This window comes from Pantherophis guttatus, chromosome 6, assembly GCF_059756535.1.
Source record: "Pantherophis guttatus breed Tessera chromosome 6, ASM5975653v1, whole genome shotgun sequence".
Classification (NCBI taxonomy): domain Eukaryota; kingdom Metazoa; phylum Chordata; class Lepidosauria; order Squamata; family Colubridae; genus Pantherophis; species Pantherophis guttatus.
Genome location: NC_142068.1, coordinates 41324185 through 41342273, shown reverse-complemented (window position 1 = coordinate 41342273; position 18089 = coordinate 41324185). Strand labels below are relative to the sequence as shown.

Sequence of the window (18089 nt, the reverse complement as noted above, 5' to 3'; positions counted from 1 at the left end):
GATCTTAACAGAAAGAAAGCTTGATGGTTTAGAGGAAAGGTGCAACCTCAGGGCCAAGGCGAAATGCATACTTCGGTATTCATTTGGTATGAATTTTTGCCATCTGTTCAGATATGTTTCACCTGAATTAGTCTTTTCCTTCACATTCAGCTGGACCAGTTATGTCCTCATCGTCTTGGCTTTCTACTCTTGGCTTTCACTAGGTATGAATCTCCTCTGCTAAGTCAGCTCTTCCAGATGAAACAATGGATTACTTATGCCTGATTTTGACTAAAGATGTAAAAGAATTATTCATGGATCTTGTCCTGAGTGAACTTTACCCATAGTAAACTTTACATCAAAGTTGGTATCAAAGAGATATTCTTGCTTTTTCCTGGACAGAAATGCTTTTAAAATAAAACTGCTTTTGAGGGTTGCATATGTGCAGATATAATGACTTTAAAAGAATGTTTAGCCTGCTCTGGAATGAGCACAACATTGAGGAGAACTATGTTTATTGCTGACAAAATGTGATCCACTGTAGAAGGAAATGGCAACCCACTCCAGTATCTTTGCCATGAAAACCCCGTGGACAGTACCAAAAGGAAAAAAGATATGATGCTGGAAGATGAGCCCCTCAAGTCGGAAGGTGTCCAATATGCTACTGGGGAAGACCAGAGGGCTAGTACTAATAGCACCAGAAAGAGTGAAGTGACTGGGCCAAAGCTGCAAGGATGCTCAGCTGTGGATGCATCTGGTGGCGAAAGGAAAGTTCGATGCTGTAAAGATTTTTTTCTCTATAGGAACCTGGAATGTAAGATCCATGAATCAAGGCAAGCTGGACATGGTCAAACAAGAGATGACAAGACTGAACATCGACATCTTAGGAATCAGCAAATTAAAATGGACAGGAATGGGTATACTACTGCGGGCAAGAATCCCTTAGAAGAAATGGAGTAGCCTTCATAATCAATAAAAGAGTAGGAAAAGCAATACTGAGATACAATCCCCAAAATGAAAGAATGATCTCAGTTCGAATCCAAGGCAAACCATTCAACATTACAGTAGTCCAAGTCTATACCAAGTCTATACCCCAACCACTAGTGCTGAAGAGGATGAAATTGATGGGTTCTATGAAGCCCTACAGCACCTTATAGAATTAAAACCCAAAAATGATGTCCTTATCATTATGGGGGATTGGAATGCTAAAGTAGGAAGCCAAAAGATAACTGGAATAACAGGCAAAATTTGGCCTTGGAGTACAAAATGAAGCAGGGCACAGGCTGATAGAATTCTGTCAAGAGAATATGATGGTCATAGCAAACACTCTTTTCCAACAACCCAAGAGATGACTACACATGGACATCACCAGATGGTCAACACAGAAATCAGATTGACTATGTGCTCTGCAGCCAAAGATGGAGAAGCTCTATAGAGTCAGTAAAAACAAGACCAGGAGCTGACTGTGGCTCAGATCATGAGCTTCTCATTGCAAAATTTAGACTTAAATTGAAGAAAGTAAGGAAAAGCACTAGGCCACTCAGGTATGAACTAAATCATATCCCTGATGAATATACAGTAGAGGTGACAAATAGATTTAAGGAATTAAATCTGATAGTCAGAGTGCCTGAAGAACTATGGACGGAGGTTCGCAACATTGTATAAGAGGTAGCAACTAAAACCATCCCAAAGAAAATGAAATGCAAGAAATCAAAATGGCTGTCTGAGGAAGCTTTGCAAATAGCTGAGGAAAGAAGGGAAGTGAAAGGCAAGGGAGAAAGAGAAAGATACACCCAGTTGAATGCAGAATTCTAGAGAATAGCTAGAAGAGATAAGAATGCATTCTTTAATGAACAGCTCAAAGAAATAGAAGAAAACAATAGAATAGGGAGGACCAGAGATCTCTTCAAGAAAATTGGAGATATGAAGGAAACATTTCGTGCAAAGATGGGCATGATAAAGGACCAAAATGGCAGGGACCTAACAGAGGCAGAAGAGATTAAGAAGAGGTGGCAAAATTACATAGAAGAACTATACAAGAACGAGCTTAACATCCCTGATAACCACAATGGGGTGGTTACTGACCTCGAGCCAGACATCCTAGAATGTGAAGTTAAATGGGCCTTAGGAAGTCTGAGCAACAAAAAGGCTAGTGGAGGAGATAGTATTTCAGCTGAGCTATTCAAAATCTAAAAAGACAGTGCAGTAAAAGTGCTACTCTCAATTTGCCAGCAAATTTGGAAAACTCAACAGTGGCCACAGGATTAGAAAAGATCAGTTTACATTCCAATTCCAAAGAAAGGCAATGCCAAAGAATGTTCAAACTATCGCACCATTGCACTCATTTCACATGCTAGTAAGGTTATGCTTAAAATCCTACAAGCTAGGTTCCAGCATAAGTGGATCGAGAACTACCAGAAGTACAGGCGGGATTTTGAAGAGGCTGAGGAACTAGAGATCAAATTGCCAACATACGCTGAATCATGGAGAAAGCTAGGGAGTTCCAGAAAAACATCTACTTCTGCTTCATTGACTTTTTTTTTTTAATTTGATTTATATGCCGCCCTTCTCCGGAGACTCAGGGCGGCTTACAATGTGTTAAGCAATAGCCTTCATACTTTTGTATATTTATACAAAGTCAGCTTATTGCCCCCACAAACTGTGTCCTCAATTTACCTACCTTAGAAAGGATGGAAGGCTGAGTCAACCTTGAGCCTGGCGAGATTCGATCTTACTTTAATTGCAGACAGCTGTTGTTAAATTACAGAGCTCTGTCTGTTGAGCTATCCAGGCTCCTGGTATGCTATCCAGGAGCCTGGATATCCATATCCAGACTATGCTAAAGCCTTTGATTGTGTGGATCAAAACAAATTGTGGCAAGTTCTTAAAGAGATGGGAGTACCAGACCATCTTATTTGTCTCTTGAGAAACCTATATGCGGGTCAAGAAGCAACAGTGAGAACTGGACACGGAACCACTGATTGGTTCAAAATTGGGAAAGGAGTCCGGCAAGGCTGTATACTGTTGCCCTGCCTATTTAACTTATATGCAGAGCACATACTGAGAAAGGGGGGCTAGATGAATCAAAAATTGGAATTAAGATTGCCGGGAGAAATATCAACAACCTCAGATATGCAGATGATACCACTCTAATGGCAGAAAGTGAAGAGGAACTAAGAGCCTCTTGATGCGGGTGAAGAAGGAGAGTGCAAAAGTTGGCTTGAAACTCAACATTAAGAAAACTAAGATCATGGTATCTGGCTCTCTCAAATTCTGGCAAATAGATGGGGAAGAAATGAAGGTAGTGACAGATTTTATTTTCCTGGGCTCCAAGATCACTGCAGATGGGGACTGCAGCCAAAAAATTAAAAGACGCTTGCTCCTGGGGAGGAAAGCTATGGCAAATCTAGACAGCATAATAAAAAGCAGAGACATCACCCTGCCAACAAAAGTGTGTATAGTTAAGGCTATGGTTTTCCCAGTTGCAATGTATGGCTGTGACCACAAGAAAGGTTGAGCGCCAAAGGATTGAGGCCTTTGAACTATGGTGCTGGAGAAGACTCCTGAGAATCCCTTGGACTGCAAGGTGATCAAACCGGTCAGTCCTAGAGGAAATCAAACCTGACTGCTCTTTAGAAGGCCAGATCCTGAAGATGAAACTCAAATACTTTGACCACCTAATGAGAAGGAAGGACTCACTGGAGAAGAGCCTAATGCTGGGAAAGATTGAGGGCAAAAGAAGAAAGGGACGACAGAGAATGAGGTGGCTGGATAGAGTCACTGAAGCAGTAGGCATGAACTTACATGGACTCCAGAAGATGGTAGAGGACAGGAAGGCCTGGAGGAACATTGTCCATGTGGTTGCAATGGGTCGGACAAAATTTTGCAACTAAGAACAACAATATTTATTGCAATGATTATTGGCCGCCTGTTTTAACAAGGAAGACCTTGAACAATGGGAAAGCAATTTCTATAGAATGGACTAGGACTAGGAGCCAGGAAAACCTGAGGCTCTGATTGGCAGCTCTGTTTGGGGAACTGGGTAGATCCTTGTCATTGTACCTAGAATGAGTTCTATTGCTAAGCAAAAGGGTCTTTCATGAGGACAGCAGAGCCCCAAAGTTTGTTGTTAAGGAGATACAATGTTGAAGTCATCCACAAATAGATAATGGAAGGTTGTGATTTTTCTATGTTGTAAATAGGGCTGCCTTTGGGCTGTACTATTTGGTGAGGATGTTTCTTTTCTTTGGTTTGATGGGATTGCAGGAGGATCAATTTGGCTCTGGGGGGATTAGACAAAGAGAGGAGCTGGGTTTCACCTGGTCACATCTAAAAGTCATGTGTGTGTGTGTCTGTGTCTGTGTGCATGTGTGCAGCCTCCATTTTGTTTTATTTTTTCCACCATTAAAGAACCTGAATGAATGTGAGCATTGTGCTCCCTTAATCTTCATACAAATAGTCTTGCTTTTTCCCAGACAGAAATGCACAGAAATACAATAAAAGTCAAAGTATCTTTAAAATAAGAAACTACTATTGATAGTTGCATATGTGCAGATGTACAGATAGTCCTTGACTTATCGTAATTGGGACCAGAATTTCTGTTGCTAAGAAAGCTAGTTAAGTGAGCCACATCCGGTTTTATGACCTTTTTTGCCATGGTTAAGAGAATCACTGCAGTTCTTAAGTGAATCATGTGGTCATTAAGTGAATCTGGCTTCCCACATTGACTTTGCTTGTCAGAAGCCAGCTGGGACAGTTGCAAATGGTGATTATGTGAACCTGAGATGCTGCAACCAAGAGCCCGGATTTGATCACATGACTATGAGGATACTGCAACAGTTGTGAGAGGACTGGTTGTAAGCCACTTTTTTCAATGCCATTGTAACTTTGAACTACGGTACAAACATTGCTAAAGGATTGTTTGTAAGTCAAGGACTACTGTAATTACTTTAAAAGGGCATTTAGAATGGCTGAATTTACACTTAAAAGGACTACCACGAAGGGTAATGTCTGATAAAGAATGAAAACATGGCAAATTGCATGTTTTATGTTTATGTTAATAGTCACAGTATATAATTGGGAGAAGACATACAATAATGCCAATGTTAGGGGACATTACTGGAACATTTTCCTATAGATTTTTAAAAATCTATATAACCTGCCAGAGGAAAATACTGCTCTATTAACACCAGCAGTAAAATTGAATTTTCTTGATCAGCTCATCGATAATTTTGACCTCTGTTGGACGAAGGGATTAATTTAACCTGGTTACAATATAATCAATTACAATTGAGATGGAAAGAGGACCAAAAAACTGGTATTATGTTGCATGAGGAAGAATTGGTTAGACATATAAGAGAGAAAGGTCCAATGCATATTAAAAGGCTTTACAATGTTTTGCTAGAAAGGGATTCAGAAACGGAATTAGTTAAAGATTGTATGATTAAGTGGGCACAAAATTTTGAAGAACCAGTGATGTTGGAAACATGGGAAAAAATTTGGGTTCAGAACGTTAAATTTACACAGTCGCAGAATTTGAGGGAAAATTTTTATAAAATGTTTTATAGATGGCATCTAGATCCTAAAAAGTTGTCATGTATGTACCCTAATGTTCAGCCAAAATGTTGGAGATGTGAATGTTTGGATGCTACGTATTATCATGTTTGGTGGACCTGTAGGAAAGTTAAGGCTTTTTGGATAAAAATATGGTGGGTCATGCAGAATGTTTTGAAGAAAAAAATTCAATTTTCTCCACAATTGTTTTTATTGGGCATAGTTAAGGGTTTTACACGGGATGAAACAAAATTAATATTGTATATGATAACAGCAGCAAGATTGTTGATAGGTAAATATTGGAAGAATGAAGCTTTGCCTACTATCGAGGAATGGACTTCGAAGATGGCTAGCTTTGCAGAGATGGCGAAGATTTCAGCATATTTAAAAGATTGTTCACAAGAGACTTATGAATGGGAATGGAAAAGGTGGATAGAATATGTTCAGAACAAATACCAAATTAGAAAGTATCAAATAGCTTTTATTTGAAAACAATGTATTAGAAATATTTTAATATAAAGAGACAAAGAGGGAAAATTATGTAGGGGGAGGGATGGGTTCAGGTATATATATCAGTGTTATTAGTTATGAGTACATAATAGGGAAGTCTGGGGGGGGAGGGTTAGGGAGGGTTAGGGAGGACGGGAAGTTTGGGGAGGGAGGTGGGGGGGTGAAAAAAAGGGGTGAAAATGTAATTGTAAAACTTTTGCAATAAAAAAAAAAAAAAAAAAAAAAGAAAGATAATTTTGACCTCTATTTGATGTCACTTTGGTCTAGTATACAAAATGTCAAGGAATGCTATTTGTTCCTGATTCTTAAATCTGGATTGGGCACTCTTTTGATGACTGGGACTCCATGTAATATTCAGTGCCTAGCCAAAGGCACACAAATGGAAGAATTTGATATTTTTCTTTATACTCGCCCTCTCCCATCCCAAAAAAGCTGGCATTATAGTTTTCTAGTGTTTCCTATTTCAAAATGCTAGACTTAGACTTAGACCTTAGAATAACTTTATTGTCATTTTGAATGTACACTAATCGGCATACGTTAAAATGAAATTTTGTTGCATACAAAAGACTGGTGCCAGGAAACTATGGCACCAGTCTTTAGCAGCTGGGATCAGAAGTGATTCTGGGAAGTGCAAAAAGGGGATTCAGTGCCACAAACAGCTTAGGGCCTCAAGTTGCTGACCAGTATCTCTTTCCTAACATTTCTATGACTTGCTTGCTGGTCAAGTAAATATCCTGTGAATAAGCCAGTTGTGGTACCAATAGTTTTCCTAATTACTACCACAAGTGCTGGATGTTAAAGGAAGCAGGAGCAATGCTGAAAAGAAGGAATACTGTAAGAGTTCTTCCCCTTTTACAAAAAAAGAACCTTTGATAGATGCCTAAACATGCTGATCCTTGGTGTAAGCCTCATCTTCAATCCTTCTGTCTATACAGAGGAGAATCTAGGCCAGTGTCAAAAGTTACAATAGACTTGCACGTGTCTGGATTCAGAAAATACTCTATGTCAAGAAAGGGAAGCGTTCCGTTTTGAGTCTGGGCTTTTCCCTCTTTAAGCAAATAGCCCAATAAATTCTTGCTCAAAATATTCACAGGAATTCCAGGGTGATTTTATTTTAAATTTTTTAATGAATGCAAATGTTAATAACACCAATGTTTGCAGAAAAACATCTATTTGACAACTTTTACTATGGCACATGGCATATACAACTGCTATTCCCATTCACACACACACCCCCTTCAAATAATTGCTAGTCTATTATCAGATCTGAGAGACACTTTAAAAATATACATTCATCCTTATCCATTCGAATGAAAGTGGAAGGGCAACACTTCTGGAGAAGTAAAGGCAAGGCATGTGATAGTGAGTAAAATCTCCATGCCTATGTTAAGACACAATCTATGTTTGGCAATAATGTTTTCCCTCTTAGTATTAAGTTATAATGTATTCCTATCAATAAAATCTCACTGGTATTAAAAATGAGATAGCAATACATATATCAGCATATATTTTTGCATAAGGATTACCTGAACAAGGAGTTTCTCTTTCCCAGATAATTGCTACTGAATCTATTGGAGAGCCTTTGTATGGATTACTAAATGATCCAGAATTATTTACTTCAGTTTCTTATAAATGGAGATTCCTTGTGCACTTGCATATTTCTGTTCCCCAAGATTATTAGAACTTGGTCAGGAGTTTAATCATGTCAATGTCCTGGAATACAGAGCTGCACCCCACATGACCCCTTGGGGGGATGTGGATTGGATAATCCTGACTGGACGATTGGGGGGAGGGTTTTAAGGATGCTTTCTATATGTGATTTTCACGCCTATTGCCTCAGACCTTGCTTTTCTTTGGTTGCATTCAGTTCATACTCAGTAAAAGTACCTTTCTCTATGAAAATGGAGTTGGAGTTTTTCTTTCTTGAGTGTTGAAAGGAGGCATATCTGACAGTATTATTTTCATGCATATCATTGGCACATACAAGCAAAGAGTACAAAACTTTTAAATTGGCTGTACACCGCCCTGAGTCCTTCGGGAGAAGGGCGGTATAGAAATAAAATTATTATTATTATTATTATTATTAAAACAGGCTTCCCCATGTTTTGTTCCATAAAATCTCTTAAAAACTTGAGAATGGAAATATTCAGTGGTGGGCTGCAATTGGTTTAACAACCGGTTCTGTGAGCGCGAGCTTTGCGTGCATGCGTGCCTAATGCACTTGCGCGCAGTGTTCAAAATATAGCAATTTGAAGCTCAGCTGCTTACCTTCTAAGACAGCCCCGGTAAGTAGAACAGTGGAGGTGCGGAAATCAGTTGTGCTGCATGAATCAGCTGAGCCAGAAAGAAGGAAATATAGGACAGGATAGGGCGAGGCCAGCTGATCGTTGGAACTACCGGTTTGCCTGAACTGGTCCGAACAGGCAGCAGCCCACCACTGGAAATATTACTAGGACAGACAGCATTGCATAGTGATTGTTTCAAGTAAAAAAACCATTTCTCTGTTCAATGACAATGTTTACATGGAATTCCAACTGTCTTCAATTGAGCATGCTGGCAGATAAACTGGAACAGGACTAGAACCTAACCTCCTTTATAAAGTCACTCCATGGTATTATATAGTGTTTTGCATAATAATGCTGTTTTCCAAGCTCTCATTTTAGTTGGTGTTATTTATTAAGATTTTAGGACTAGAATCTTACATTTACTCACTTTGCTGCCAATCCCACTGAATTCAATTGAACTAACTCCTGAGTAGATGTAGATGAGTATAATATGGTAGCTTGCCATCTCTTTTATACAGAAAAGGTAAATTTGGCTTCTCTTAATTTTTGAAACAGAAAGTGTTAAACGTTCATATTACTTTATATGAATTCTTGACGCAAAATAACACGCAAATATAGCAGAAAGCTATACTGAATTGATCTCTGCCATGGTTAGCATAAATTTAATACAGCATGTTGAAGAAAACAATATTGAAAAACCGTTCATGGGCAATCCTGAATTTAAATTATTGGCCTATGTTTGCTTCTCAGCTCTTCAGGAATGCCATGGCTCACCTGTCTATTAGATGTTTTGATAAGTGCAAAGGCTACAAAACTCCTTTGCTTGCTGTCAGACTAGACACTGCTGGACTAGATAGATTGAATCAGCTAAATTATTGAGGTAATAGGTATGAATTCATTTCTTTCAGCAAAATCTATCTATACTTGTCCAGGAACCTGTGCTTTTATCTTCATGTTGAAATCTAAATCTCTAATTGTAATAATCTGGGATTAATGAAGCTGATTCATAGGAAAATACCAGAATAATTAAGATAATATATTGTTATAAAACATGGCTTTGATAACCATAAATAAACCGAATAAATCACACCACTAAACCTAAACCAAAAAATCCACATTATAATTCAGACTACTGTATGGTATAGCTTCATGTGAATTAAGAAATCACAGGCACACTTCGGATTGAAAGGCACATTTCTCATGCAGGACCTGAAAATAAACTGAGCTTAAATCATGTCCTGAGGGCAGAATAAAGCAACATTGTACCTACATGCTGAATTTAGCCTGGATCTGCTCAGTTTGATAGAACAGTGCGTTATGTAAGTTGCCCTTTAAGGGATGTTTCACATTTCCTTTTAAACTCACACCAACTTGCATAATTCACTCCACCTTGGTTCACCTGCTCCACATTTTTGTGCCGCGGATATTGCTAACACTAGCAAAGCAGAGTTAGATTTATGTTCTCCGATTCCTAGGTAGAGGGATTCTTTTCTGCAACCTAATCCACAGACTCCATCTAACAAAAGCCCCACGTGTGACGTTCATAAACGAAGACAGATAGGATTTTCTTCTGACTTGGAATACGGTACTTCTTACATTGCAAAACCAGCGGCGGAAAAAAAACAAAACTTTAACCCCTGGAGCGAGCAGGTCAGGTGAAACCTCGGGATCTAGCAGGTCAGTGAAGAACAATGTTTTCCCATTCAAAACAAAACCAAACCCCAACCCCGCGTAGATTGCTGCCTCGCTGAACTGGAACACCCGATAGGGGTTTATTTTTGTTTCTCTCTTCCCGTCTTCCCCACCTCCCCTTCCAGAACATCTTTCCAGCGCTTCTTTCCGTCCTGGAAGACTCGGACGCGGGGCAACATGCATTTCTCTTAACAGCATCAGGTGTCTTTCCCCCATTGCACTGGAAAGAACCCAAGGACCATTAAACTAAATTGCAGTTAAATTAAAGACGAACCTCCCAAAGATCCTGCGGCAGTCTTTCAGCTACATCCTTCTTTCAGGTCCACCGCAGACCAACTCCCCACAAGAAGCCAGCATCCGGAGCCGCTCCGTTTCTCTGCAATGTGAGCGCCAATGAAATAAACAGCCAGTTTCGAGCCCAACAACACACAGCCACAAAACACACACGTGCAGCTCCATTGGCAATTCGCGTTTGTGCGGGGAGGGTTTCGCTACCAGTCAAGTTACCAGGCGCTGGCTTCCTTCCCCCCCCCCACTCCCCTCCTTCCTTGTATTGGGGACGGGGACCTACCAGCCCAGGAGAGGGACGGACGGATGGACGGACGGACGACTTTGAAAACCCAAGACTGACCTCAGGAGTTTTAGCTCTAGTCAGTCATCCAGGCGGCGTAGCCGGCGAGCTTCTTTTTTTTGGGGGGGGGGGTCGGCCAAAGCCAGCAGGGCAAAGAGGCAGGCAGTGCTTTATGGAGCCTCCTTCCTCCCTCAAGACTTAGCTCGTCTCCGCTGGCAGCGGCTGTCTCCTCAGCCCGGGCGCTTTCCCACTCGGCCTGACAGCTCAGTCTGACCGCTGTGTTAAGGTGGCTCTCGCAACCCCCAGCTGCAGAATTTTCCTCCTGCCTAAAAATAGGCGGAAATCTAACTGTACCTGCGTGCTTCTGCCTCTGCTGCTTCTCTCTTGGAAGATAAACGAGGAGATGGCTGGAGAGTAATAGATGGGGGAGGGGGGAAATCGGTGCTGTTGTTTTTTAAACTCCCCCCCCCCTCGAATTTTTGTGACCACCGTATGCTGAAATGTCTCGAGTTAATGCTGAGAAAGAGCATGGGTCTGTTTACCCTGTGCAAGAGTCCTATTTGGACACCCACGCCAATCCCTTGTACTGAGGGAAGGATTTATTCCAGCTGAAAGAAACCAAAGCCTGGTGTTATCCTTACCTCCAGCACTTCCTTAAATTCATCAAACAAAAGTGAATTGCCTTCCCAGTTTCCAGACAATTCACGTCCAATTGTTACTAGATTTCAGTCTGGACCTGTAAAACTGAAGTGGCTGAAACCTCAGGCTGATATTTCAAGATCAAATGGTCATTAAGGATTCAGTCCAAAACTAAGCTCCCACAGACAAAGTTCCTCTTTAATGAATTAAGGTGTGATTTCATCAATCTTAACACATCAAAATATAGGGAATACTTCTATTTGGGATTTTTAAAAAATGAAATGGGTTTAGATTTTTGCTAAATATTCTGATATTCTACTGAGAAACTATGGAAACTATGTTTTCTTGATTTAAAAAAAAATGCCAATAGCATTACCTTCCAGGATTCTTTGCAAAAAGTAATGCATTTCAAACTGGGTCAAAATTGGTTTTAAAATAAAATAGCACCTGCGTTTCTCTAAGATGCTATAGTGTTTTGAAGCTTTTGATTTCCAAGTGAGCTCCCAATATCCATATAATTTGTACACATTCTGATGAGGGAGAGGTTAATTTGTTTTTGCTTAATACTTGGCATCTTGGAAAGAGCTTGCAAACCATATGTCTTTGTGATAGGTAAAATAATCCTAGATGCAAAGAAGTATTAACATGAACAGCTTCCCATAACTAAGACATTATGGTGTCAAGAAAAGTATAATTGCAGTGCCCATGATTATCTTCATTTTTTGGGTAGTGAATAAGTGGGGGAAATATTTGGCTTTTCCAGTGAATTCTCTGATCCTAGGCCAGGAAGAGCAAACTGTTCCTTTTAAATGGGTCTCAATGAAAAACTTTAAAAAGCCCAATTTGAGATTCAATATGCTGCTATTGATCAAGTAATCTGTCTCTTCTCAATTCTAGTCTGGATTTGAAGAATGGGAAAATATGAATTAGTAATTGATGTTTGGCTTGCTTTCTATGTGTCCACAGATTCTTAACATGTCACATGGTTGTATGACCTTTGCTAAGAGACATTTACCTTCTAGGAATAGGCCACTTCCTGCTAGAATTAGGACATATGGTTGTATGAAATTATAGCCTTTTATACTCTTATTTAACAGTGAAGTATTTACTGTATTGAAAATCAGATCATTTTGAGGCATATGGATTACACATGTGCTCTACATTTTCCTCTAGAGCTGTTATCCAAAGAAATTTTAGTTAAAATTGGAAAGATTTGCATGTAAGAAAATAAAGTTATGGGAAAGCAGTTTCTCTGTCTATCAGAGAGACTCAAAAGAGTTAAAATAGAAACATGCAATTTCATGTACTTTTTTATTATGTTAAAAATGAAGTCTTTCTAATTAATCAGGCATATCATTAGCAGATCAGTTAATCCAAACTATTAGTTTTAAGGATTCTCTACAGAAAACATCTGATAATGTGAATTAACCTTACTCATACATGTACTGTTATGAAGATCTTGCTGGTTGAGCATGATGTGCTGCAATAAAAATAGGTGAAAAGTTGCATGACTAGACCCAACAATAGCCATTTCCAGGGAATCTTCTAGAATTACACCCAATTTAAAGGGAAATGACACAGTGGGTGATTATGATAACTTTGCTCCCCTCTCCTGCCTGATCAACTGGATATAAAGAGCATTTGGAAATAAGATTAGATCCTCCATCACTATTTTATAGTTAACCATGATTTATAGGCATTCCTGTTAAAGGCATGTTTTCCTCAAAGGCTATGTTAGTGACATTCTCTTTGGGACAATAGCAAAAATGAGATCTCCACATTTATTGCAAGCTACATAATTATGCAAATATGTCCTTTATGTTACTGTGGTGCCTACAATATTTGTTCTAGAAGTAGACAACTTGAGGTTCTCCAGATAGTTTTCACTAGAGTTCCACAAATCCTCCATATATATATACGGGAAAGAATCTAATGTTGCTTGGCATTATGAGACTAAAAGGAGATATGAAGCATAGGCATTCTCATTATTTGAGTTATATCTTTTGTAAGAATACTGCATATGATTGATTGCAGAGCATCAGGAGAGAAAAATGGAGTGACAGAGCAACCTAATAAATATTTTCTTGTACTGAACACCTCCCTCCCTCAGTGCTGGGCAGATTCTTGCTCAAATCTGTAAAAATGAGAGAAGGAAGGCAGTTCTAAAGAGAACTTTGTCTAATTTGACTCTGGTTTTGTTTTGTATGGTGTGTGAATCGGGTGGATTCTACTTACCTTTACTACCGGTTTGCATTGCACCTGCGCGCACACTCTTCTGCACATGTGCAGAAGCTTCTGCGCATGTGCAGATCACATATGATGATGTCCGGGTCAGTGGGCGGAGCCTCCCACCGGTTTTACTACCGGTTCTTGCGAACTGGTCCGAACCGGGGGCAACCCACCACTGATGTGAATCTAATAATTATGGTCTGTAAACCAGTTTAGTTGGATACTGTGGATTACTTAATAAACTAAGATTAAAATTAACTTTGCAAGTGTGATGTACAAACCAGACATTATCTAATCCCTTCAGAGATAGGATTTAAGAGAAAATGAAAATGCCAATACAAGAATCTCTTCTTTCCTAATCTAAGATGCCTCCAATACAATATCTAACTTTTCAACTATTACTGTGTTTTGACTCTGGACAAGATTCTGACATAGTAGGACAGCTCACAAGGGTGTTGTAAGAGTCCTCTAGTCAAAGGTTTCCCCTTTTGCTCTTATCCTTCTGTCAAGTTTCTTTAGAAAAACAAAGAAAGGCTCTGATCATTTTCCTCCATGGCAAAGGTCGAATTTTCCTAAGGAACAAAACAACCACTGCAAACAAAATATGCCAAAATAGATTTTAAAAAATCTCCCCTCTTTTTTCCATGACGCGCAGACATTAATGTTGAAAGGCAATGCTATTTCAGGCATGTTGCATTATTTATATTTAATCATATTGCACTATATTCATTTTAGAAATATATGCCTGTACTTTTTCTCATATGTACACTTCAAAAGCGGGGAAGTAAAAATTACAGCTGAGCACCATGCTGACTGGAGAACATGGGAGATATACTCCAAAACAGCTACAGACAGCACACTGAGACTTGAACCAATGGGAAGTTGATGATTTAGTTAACCTAATATACAGTTGAATGCTAAATTGCCACAGATGTTGGGGGTTGTAGCTGCAATCTGCTGGACTCCCAGCTGTTCCATTTTATTGGAAGACAGAGTTATGTACTCTACTTATCTTCTATGTCTAGTGTAGTAGAGGACACATTGCCAGACTCTCTATATGAATTGGGGATAAGCAGCATCTTGCCCTTTGCCCCAGATGACAGAACATTTTGGGTTGGCCGTTTGCATAGGCCACAGTACTGCTTCGTCCCCCTTGTGCCCAACATTTGTTCATTAGAATTATGGCTAGCATGGATCAAGTCAGAATATTGATGCAATATTTCCTATAAGCATCATGGCGACCTAATGCCTTGCTGGCTTTCATTGGCTAGCAAGGCAGCTTTTGTGAGGGGAACCGCCACTGTGATGTTGGATCCAAGCCAGTATAATCTCTCCGGAACAAGGGAGAAATAGTTCAGATCATCCACATGACTTTGAAGAGCTGGTGGTCATGAATATACTGCAGAAACTGCCATTTTTACAATTAGTTTATGAGTGGAGTGGCTGAGAGTTGCGACTACATCAAGTTTGCACTCATAAAGCCACTTTTACGGACATTAAGCTTGACCATGCCTTATATCTTAATCACTTTGGGGAATTTTTTAATTTGAAATATTTTTTTTGCATATTTGAGAGATTAAGACCTTCAGACTAGGAAGAACAATGATGTAAATTTGATTCAATATATATGGAGCAGAAGTCCTTAGTGCAAACTTTTGAATATCTTTCAGTTATGATTTTGGACAGAATAGGTTAAATGTTTGATAAAATTGACAGAGCAATGAAGTTTTACAACAAGAATGATCTGCAACAGATGTCTATGAAATTAATTTGAATGGGGATATGATGGGCAACTCATTCCCTATAGTAGATAAAAATGTACTAAATCAGGAAAATGATCTTTTTTCTACTTTGAGTTTGCTGTAATTTTTAAGTCATAGAAATATTCAAAAACTGTATGCCATATCCTATAATATAGACTCTCCAGAGCTAGTGTCCTTCAGATGCACAAGATTGCAATTCTCAGGATTCTTGTGCAAAAGGGCATCACATTTGGACAGTTCCAGTTTTGGGAAGTTTGTAACCTTAAGTGGTTTTTCTGTTGTTAAATAGAGCTGAATATGTGGCTTTATGCCTAGATTCCCAACATGATGCTCACTAACAACACATCCCTTGATGCCTGTCAGAGTCCATGTCCCTCACTTTATTTTTTAAATAATATTTTAATCACAAAAAATAAAACAGCTAATATGAAGCAAAGCACCAGTCTGAACCATTGCAGGTTATCCTCAACTTACAACCACAATTGAGCCCAAATTTTTTGTTGATAAGCAAGACAATTGTTAAGTGAACTTTACCCCATTTTACGACCTTTTTTGCCACAGTTGTTTAATGAATCATTGTAGCTTTTAAGTTGTTATGTGAATTCATGGTTGTTAAGTACATCTGGCTTCCCCATTGACTTTGCTTGTCAGAAAGTCTCAAAACGTGATCACATGGTCATGTGACACTGCAACCATCATAAATACATGCCAGTTGCCAAGCGTTCAAATTTTGAAGTGACCACAGGATGCTGCAATGGTCTTGGTAGAATCTGCTCAGAGTTATCTGAACCATGAGATGGATGGCAAATTTGATAAATAAAATGGTAATAAATCATTAGTCACCTTTTAATGTTGTTGTAACTTCAAATGGTCACTAAACAAATGGTTGTAAGTTGAGAACTACCTGTATTATTATTTCCCAGGAGGAATTATTGAGAACTATACCTTGATTGGAAATATAGTTACAGGTCCAAAGAAAAGACATAAGTTTACTTAACTATAAAAAGCACCCTTAGAGTCTGTGTGCATGGTGGTTTGTATCATAATATATTGGTGAGTAGTTATGTTTAGTGTGGCAGCCATTTCATGAGAGAGCCCATAACATCCTCTCAAAATTCCACTTGTGTCAGTTTAGCCCCAAAGATCAGCACTACTGGTTTCATGTGGGTTGAATAGTCACCTGCAGTTTCCCTTCATTCTTGAACTATATATAAACCAATTACATTACTACCGGTATTTCAATTTAGGGAGACAAAAATTCTATTAGAGTAGCCTGCTTCCATGACAACAATATTCTGCAATTGGTCTTCATTTTATGCCATGGTGAATAAATCTCCACAATTAATAGCTCTTGATCAGTTTTAACTATCTCAGGGAAATATCCACGTATTACAAGGGCTTTTGCTGTTTTATCCTTGACACTATATAATGACTTGACACAATGCCCATCTGAAGTAGATTGATAAATGTCTCTACTAAGCCACTGTATTACTAGGTGGTCATCTTTTGTTAAGCACATATGTGTCTATCGCATGACTTCACACAAGGAAGTTTTGCAGATGACTAATCTTTTGGTACAATGGCCAATACCACAAACCCCAATGGAACTAAAGACAACAGCTGCCACAGTTAAATACTTTGTTATTATTTATTTACTTTAAAAAAAACGTTTCCCTTCACACATTCGGGATATATGATTATTTTATTCTACATTTCATCTTTAACCTGCTCTGTGGTCTGAAGCCTCTTCTCCATGATGGGTGGATGGTATATTTCTGCATCTAGAGCTCAACACAGTGCAAGCAGATTGATGTGCCCACCTGTAATACTTTGCAATATATCATGGAAAATATTGCTTGTACTCTAAAAACTTCCAGGCATCTATATAGTCAGTAAATTCTCAATCTACTGCAAAGGTTTTTAATACTTTACAGTCTGATCACACCAGTGTACAAGTCATCCACATAACTTCATTCAATCAAATGGTTGGCCTTACTAAGGAAAATGCATTACAAACATCTGAATTTGCGCTTCCAAAATCACACTAAAAAGCAGCCAATTAATAAGGCCAAAAGCCAATTAAAAGCTCAGACTTTGAAGTGTTAGAGATCCTTATGCTTTAGCCCATTATCTCACCTAATTGTATAGGTATTTGAAACTTTCTGTTCACCCAGTAGATCATCTTGTTTAAATTCATCATATGGCCAGTAAAAAGGCTCACTGAATATTGAAAGCTATATGGACATTGGTTTCAGTTTCCATACATATTGCAATGTATGTTGCCTTGGCTAATCATCAACCTCTCATGTTTTATATTAAAATCATGAACAAAAATATATGCATACTGAGAAATAGCCCACACAGCCAATTGATTATGAAACGCAGCTTGCTAGGGATTTCCTATCCTGCCTCCATTGAGCACATGGCCCTTTCAAAACTTTCCATCCTAGCACACAGATCACAGTTTGTGAAGCTTGGAGGAGAGAGCGAGGGCGCTTTGTGAAGGCTTATTTCTAACATAGTTGCACCCCCTCTAGCAATTCATTTTGTAGTTCTGTCAAAAAGAGAAAGGAAAATCATGTTTAGTTGAAGAAAAGTATTATTTTTCATCAACCCAGGCTACATGGTTTCCAGTGCCCACTGGGTATTCATTGGCATTTTTGGTCACGATTTTTAGGCAGGGTGGTAAAGATCTGAAAGTACTAATGTTCCTGAAATAATTGCCTGAGTAGGATTCCCTGCTGAGGATTTAATGGCCACTTCAGCTACACCTACTATATAGCTTGGCTTAATGCTCACTGCCTAAAAGCTTCTTATGAATGTACAAGAAATAAATAGCAGGCTTTGACTGGCAGGTTGCAACTTGCA

At 39.0% G+C, this 18089-nt stretch overlaps 1 protein-coding gene across 7 annotated transcripts in view; it reads right to left on the bottom strand.

Moving 5' to 3' along the window:
- DGKG (diacylglycerol kinase gamma) overlaps window positions 1-18089 on the bottom strand; it is a 150873-nt gene that overhangs the window by 92533 nt on the left and 40251 nt on the right. For 2 of the 7 annotated variants that reach the window (XM_034439620.3, XM_087872133.1), the window contains exons 1-2: window positions 10651-10717; window positions 10294-10395 (exon numbers count right to left, since the gene is read on the bottom strand). The exons of 4 other annotated variants lie outside the window; for them this stretch is intronic. The gene's annotated coding sequence lies outside the window, so the exon portion shown is untranslated. Of the gene's footprint in view, window positions 1-10293; window positions 10396-10650; window positions 10804-18089 lie in introns of those variants that run through there. One more of the 7 variants, XM_087872130.1, reaches the window with a different exon arrangement.